The following is a 7279-nucleotide window of genomic DNA, read 5'->3' as shown; positions in this document are numbered from 1 at the left end:
GAACCAAAAATGATATCATTAACATATATCTGCACCAAAAGTAAGTCCTTTCCATGGTTGAGATAAAACAATATTTTGTCAATAGTCCCTCTGTTAAATTCACTTACCAGAAGAAACTGAGCTAATGTCTCATACCATGCTCTTGGAGCTTGCTTAAGGCCATAAAGTGCTTTATCAAGTCTGTAGACATGATGAGGAAATTTTGAATCTACAAAACCTGGAGGTTGTTCAGCATATACTTCTTCTTCCAATTCTCCATTAAGAAAAGCACTTTTTACATCCATTTGAAAGACTGTAAACTTTTTGTGAGCAGCATAAGCCAAAAATATCCTTATGGCTTCCAATCTAGCAATTGGTGCAAATGTTTCATCATAATCAATTCCCTCATGTTGAGAGTATCATTTTGCAACCAGCTTTGCTTTATTCCTTGTAATTATGCCATCATTATCAGTTTTGTTTCTGAACACCCACTTTGTACCAACAACAGATCTGTTCTTTGGTCTTGGCATCAGGGTCCAGACTTTATTTCTTTCAAATTCATTTAACTCTTCCTGCATTACTTGCACCCAATCAGCATCTTGAAGAGCTTCTTCCACTTTCTTTGGTTCAGTCTGAGAAAGAAAAGAATGATAGAGGCATTCATTTGATGTTGCTATTCTAGTTCTAATACCTGCTTCAGGATCTCCAATAATTAAGTCAGATGTATGTGCTTTAGTCCACTTCCTTGCAGATGGAAGGTTATCTCTAGAACTGGATGCTCCCCCATGATCCATGATGTCTCCATCAACATTTTCTGATGCTCCCCTGAAATCATGCTCTCTCAATTGGATCCTTCAGAATTTGAGTTTCCAGAATTATCAGTATTTGAGTTTCCAGAATTATCAGAACTTGGCCCATCTAAACTTGATGAATCAGAACTTGAAGAGCTTGTTCTAGATTCTGATGCTTCTTGAGATGTGGTTGTATCTTCAATATGTCCTCCTGCACATGTGCACTTTCCTTTGGCGTAGTTACCACAGTTTCAATAACATCAGAGTTTAACCCATCAGAGTTTGCAGTATCAGGATTTAGACTGTCAGGATTTACAGAATCAGAATTTAAAACTTCATTCTCAAATCTCAGCTGATCATGATCATTGAAATCTTCAAGTCCTGTAATCTTCTTATCATCAAAAGAGACATTGATAGATTCCATGACAACCCTTGTTCTTAAATTGTAGACTCTGAAGGCTTTTGTGGAAAGTGGATATCCAACAAAAAATCCTTCATCAGCTTTTAGATCAAATTTGGATAGCTGTTCAGGATGAGTCTTAAGAACAAAACACTTGCATCCAAATACATGAAAATACTTCATATTTGGCTTCTTTTTCTTCACCATCTCATATGGTGTCTTTCCATGCTTGTTGATAAGTGTTGCATTCTGAGTAAAACTAGCAGTCTTCACAGCTTCAGCCCAAAAGTAGGTTGGTAACTTTGCTTCATCAAGCATAGTTCGTGCAGCTTCAATAAGAGTTCTATTCTTTCTTTCAACAACTCCATTTTGCTGTGGAGTTCCAGGAGCAGAAAATTCCTGCTTGATTCATTGGTCTTTGCAGAACTCTTCCATAATCAAATTATTGAATTCAGTGCCACTATCACTTCTTATGATTTTCATAGAGTCTTTAACCAATTTATTCAGTTCTTTAACATGATCAATCAAGATAGATGCAGTTTCAGTTTTTGTGTGCAAGAAATACACCCATGTGTATCTGGTGAACTCATCCACTATGACCATAACATATTTCTTCTTTACAATAGACATGACATTCACTGGACCAAATAGATCAACATGTAGTAGGTGATAAAGCTCAAGAATTGAAGATTCAGTCTTGCTCTTGAATGAAGATTTTCTTTATTTTGCCATTGACATGAATCACAAAGGCCATTAGGAGCAAATACTGATTTTGGAAGTCCTCTCACAAGATCTTTCTTGACAAATTCATTTATATTATTAAAATTTAAATGAGAGAGTTTCTTGTGCCAATCCCAACTTTCTTCAATTGATGCTCTGCTTAACAGATAGATTGCAGAGCCATCAGAACTTGTTGAAAGCTTGGCTTCATAAATGTTACCATGCCTGTAACCTTTCAGAACAACTTTTCCCGTAGATTTGCTTATAACTTCACAGTGTTCTTCAAAGAAATCCACATGATAACCTCTGTCACAGATTTAACTAACACTCAGCAGATTGTGTTTAAGTCCTGAGACTAGAGCTACTTTTTCAATGATGACATTCCCAAGATTGATATTGCCATATCCCAGAGTTTTTCCAATGTTGCCATCTCCATAAGAAATATCTGGGCCAGCTTTTTCCACAAAGTCTGATAGTAGGGCTTTATTTCCATTCATATGTCCTGAACATCCACTGTCCAGAACTAGGATATTTTTCCTGTTGCCCTGAAATCACAAAGACCACTAATGATTAGTTTTAAGGACCCAGACTTTCTTGGATCCTTTGATCTTATTAAGTTTGTTAACATTTGCAGCGGATTTAACATCAGAGTTTATGTTAACATTTTTCTTATCAGAATTTACAATATCAGACTTTGCATCAGAACTTACACTAGAAGGAACAATGCTAACTTTCTTTAAAGAAGGTTTTATTTGATAATAATCATAGTACAAACTATGATATTCCTTACAAGTATAAATGGAATGCCATAAACTACCACAATGAAAACAAGGATTTTGTGGCCTATATCTAATAGACTGACTCTTAACTCCTGATTTTGAAGGTAAGGAGTTTATGTTCTTATTCTTCCTGCAAAAAGAAGCCAGATGGTTAGAATTTCCACAGTTATAACATTTCTTTCTAGGAACATTAGGAACAGGCTTATAATCATTGCTTTTTATTCACACCTTCCTTTCCATTCTTATTTTTCCTAGGTGGCTTTACCTTGTTTATATTCTTAACATCTTTCAGATTATGCTTAAGCTGCTTCTTTGTCATTAAGCCTATGTTAACTTCAGTTGGCTTATCCTGTTTTGGTTTGTCAGAAGTTAATTTCTCTTTAACTTCTGATTTATCAATATCAGACTTTACAGCTACAAACTTAACAGGATTTACCTTTGGATTTTATTTAACAACTATAGGCTCAATTTCTACAGTTCCTTTATTATTCTTATCATCTCCATAACCTAAGCCCTCTTTCCAATTTCCACTACTTAACAGATTCTGAGTTATTCTGCCAGAGTTAGTCCAAGTCCTGATAATCTCTCTTTCCTTTTCTAACTCAGTTTTTAGAGATTCATTCATTTTAAGCACTTTATCTCTAACATAGAAAGCATCATCTCTATCTTTCTGAGTTTGATGGAATATAACTAACTCTTTTTCTAAATAATCATTCCTCTTTTTATAAGCAATATTTTCAGAAGTTAATCTTTCATATGTTAAAGTCTGATCTCTATAACTAATGAACATGGTTTTAAGATATCTTCTCAACTCAGTAATATCATCAGTATGAAAAGCATAAGTTGTCTGAGGTACCTTTAACTCAGCAGCTACAGAACTGCTATCAGCATTTGCCATCAAGGCATAGTTCACCTCACTTTCAGAATCTGAATTGTATGTCCAGCTTTTCTTCTTTGTGACAAGAGCCTTGCCTTTGTCACCTTTTCTTTTCTTGCAATCAGAAGAGCTAAAAGGAATTTGAGATTAGTATCTTCAAGATCATATTCCTTATCCACCAGTGACAGATCATTCAAGAGTTTGACAAATCTGTCATATAATCCAGTTAATGACTCATCAGGTTTTGAGTCAAAGTGTTCATACTCTTGAGTGAGTATAGTCCTCCTGTTCTTCTTAGTTGAATTAGTTCCCTGGCATCTTATCTCCAAGGCATCCCATATCTCCTTTGCAGTCTTGCAGTTAATTACCCAGTTTGAAATGACATTATCAATGGCACTGTGCAGCAAATGTCTTACCTTTGCATCCTTTGCAATAGATGAGATATCTTCAGCTATATATTCACTTTTCTCCTTTGGTACAGTCTGTGCTGGCTGATCTGCAACTACAACAGAGAGCTTGGTTGGTTTATGTGTTCCTTCATTAATTCTGTCAAGGTATTCTGGATCTGTAGCTACCAGAAACATAGACATCCTCACCTTCCATATGGGATACTCAGAGGGTTTCAGTATTGGAACCCTAATAGTCTCATATCGATTATGGATTTGAGTCTTTGGAGTTTCTTCAGTTTTGGTGGGCTTGGTTGGAGTTTGTTCCTCTTCAGACATGATTATTTTTGGATCTTTACTGTATGTATATTAACAGATTGCTCTGATACCACTTATTAGGTCACACACACTATAGAAGGGGGTTGAATACAGTGTTTACTACAATCAAATCAAATATAAGAACTCAAGAAAAAGAACACAAATTTTATTCAACACAATAAACTCTGTTACAAAGAACTGTTCTCTCTCAGTGATGAACAAATTATCACGAGAGCTGCTAGGGTTACAAAGAATAATAATCTCGATTAAGATAACACATATAGTGTAGACCCTATGTCTGTGTTTATATACTACACAGTTACAAGATAATCTTCTAATTGATATCGAATATAATTCTGCTTCCTAATATATATCAACTAGTTATCTTTTCTTCCAAGTATTCTATTCTTCATAGAATTCTTCTTCATGCATATCTCTTCTTATGTTTGTCTTGATCTTTTTTCCTTTCAATTAGCCGCCTTCGTTATCTGAACGTCTCCTTAAGTCCTCATATTATCTCCTGATAAATATCTCCTGATAACTTAAGTACTGACAACTTAAGTTCTGATATCTTAAGTTCTGACTTCAGTATAAGTACTGATTTCCAGTTAAGTACTGATTTGTCCTGTTAAGTAAGATCTGAAAACTAAACACAAATCATTATTAGGCATGACATCACAAATATATCTAACAGTTGATTCCAGTTATCAAGATGATAAGTGGCAGGAACTGGCTGCTGCGATCTCTGAAAGTTGCTCAGAAACTGAGCTGAGTCACTAGATATAGCGCATTGCTCCGTCACATATGGACCTGCACACAGATCACAAACACTAATTATCTGCTTAACACCATAGTTAGCAAGAGAATCGATCTTTATAGACAATGCCTTTAGTTGAGCAGTGATAGTCGTAGCTGTATCCACTTCAAGAACTCCTGCTACCTTGCCCTGTGGACATCTCTGGGTTGGATACTGATATTCATTAGCAGCCATCAGTTCAATTAGATCATAAGCTTCCTCATAGCTCTTTGCCCATAATGCTCCGCCTGATGCTGCATCGAGCATGGGTCTGGACTGTGCTCCTAACCCATTGTAAAAATAATTGATGATCATCCAATCAGGCATTCCATGATGAGGACACTTCCTATGCATCTCTTTGTAGCGCTTCCAAGCTTCACATAGAAATTCTTCCATTTATTGTGCAAATTGAGTAATAGCATTCCTGAGTGCAGCTATCTTCGCCATAGGGAAGAATTTAGTAAGAAACTTCTAAGCAAGATCTTCCCAAGTAGTAATCGAACCAGCTGGTAGAGAGTGTAACCAGCTCTTGGCCTTGTCCCTCAGAGAGAATGGGAATAGTCTCAGCTTCACAACATCTTCAGAAACACCGTTGAACTTGAAGGTGTCGCAGATCTTAATGAAATCCCTAATGTGCATATTGGGATCTTCCGTTGAAGAACCCCCAAACTGGATTGAATTCTGCACCCATTAAATTATGCCAGGCTTGATCTCAAAGGTATTAGCTGTGATAGCTGGCCTGACAATGCTAGATTGAATGTCATTGATCTTGGGTTGAGAAAAATCCATCAAGGCTTCCATTTATGTTGCTGGATCTCCCATTGTAATGAGTACCTGAAACACAAACAAATAAACCGTGAAAGTAAAAGAATCCAAGTCAGTGAACTTTAACGACCACTGATGACAAGCACATAAACTAAAAATTAACACCCGAGTCCCCGGCAGCGACGCTAAAAACTTGTTAGGGCAAAAACACGCGCTAATATTCACGCAAGTATACGCGTTTGCAAGTAGTATAAGATATAAATTAGATTCGTTCCCACAGAGACTGGTTTAGGTTAAGTTCAATTTATGCACCTATGCAACAATGTATGGTTATTGCTCAATGCTACGACAAATAACAAATTGGGTTTTTATTAAACTAAGAGATTATACTAAAGAACAGTAACTAAGAGAATTGAGGTTGAATTACTATATATGACAAACATGGGATTCTAACTTCATTACTACTTCATTCCAAGTCATTGTTCTTAACCTTAGCATGTGATGGTGATGACACTAATCTGATAACACGAAACTGATAAACGCCAACTTTCGTTGCACGAGTACCATTCTACCAGACATCCACAAAAGAGATAGAAGCTGAATAGGCACCCATTATATTGAGACCCTATATGTCTATTGAATTTGACAACATAACGGTTTAAGCACAAGTTATCTATCTTGATTACATAGGTCAAGTAAGATGGTTAAAATTACCTACGAATCATGCATAACAAATACATGAACCTATGTTAGCATGGCCAGTTCTGAACCTCTATATTCATTATCGCTTTAATAGGGATTAACACGCTATCTTATATGTTAGCTACGTACATAAGACGAATAAGCACAACCAATACCAGGATATCAATAAATCACCACACACCAAGATATCGAAACAAATTAACTATAGAAATCCATAAGTAAATCCGCTAGAACCCCATGATAACGATTGGTTCATAACTGAACTCATCGTCACCATGGGTTCCAATGAAAACATGATAATAAACAAAATAAGAGTACTAGGGTTTAAAGACAAATCAAAAACGAGCATCCAAGTATCAACTATATTAAAGAAAATAAAAGTCTTCTTCTCTGTAACCTTCTCGTGCTCTCTAGGTCTTCTTATTGCTCTCTCAGGTCTCTTTATTGAGGAAAACGTCTTCCCATAAGGTTTATATAAGAGTCCAGGAATCACTGTGCCAACAGAATCCCAATTGTACTTGAATTAATAAAATCCAGATTCTGAAATTCTGCACACAGGCGGTCGCCTGCTACCTCCACGCGGCCGCCTGCTAGCACGCGGTCGCCTGCTCCTAGCACGCGGCCGCCAACAACCTTTTTGGAAAATATTTTATTTTGCTTCTGTTTTTGCTGATTTCCTCGCTCATCACCCCTAGACTGATTTCAAGTACTTCCTTTAGCTTTATTTGATGAAAACCACCTATCTAAGCAAGCTATACCCTGAAAT

The 7279-nt window shown here is 36.4% G+C and overlaps 1 non-coding gene across 1 annotated transcript; it reads left to right on the top strand.

Annotated features, from left to right (window-relative positions):
* The first annotated feature begins 5371 nt into the window (after positions 1 to 5371).
* Positions 5372 to 5478, top strand: LOC141669897 (small nucleolar RNA R71). Its single transcript, XR_012554143.1, has one exon. It is a non-coding gene; the product is annotated as a small nucleolar RNA R71 (small nucleolar RNA).
* The last annotated feature ends 1801 nt before the right edge of the window (positions 5479 to 7279 follow it).

This window comes from Apium graveolens, chromosome 6, assembly GCF_009905375.1.
Source record: "Apium graveolens cultivar Ventura chromosome 6, ASM990537v1, whole genome shotgun sequence".
Taxonomy (NCBI): Eukaryota; Viridiplantae; Streptophyta; class Magnoliopsida; order Apiales; family Apiaceae; genus Apium; species Apium graveolens.
This window is presented reverse-complemented; position numbering and strand designations above follow the sequence as displayed.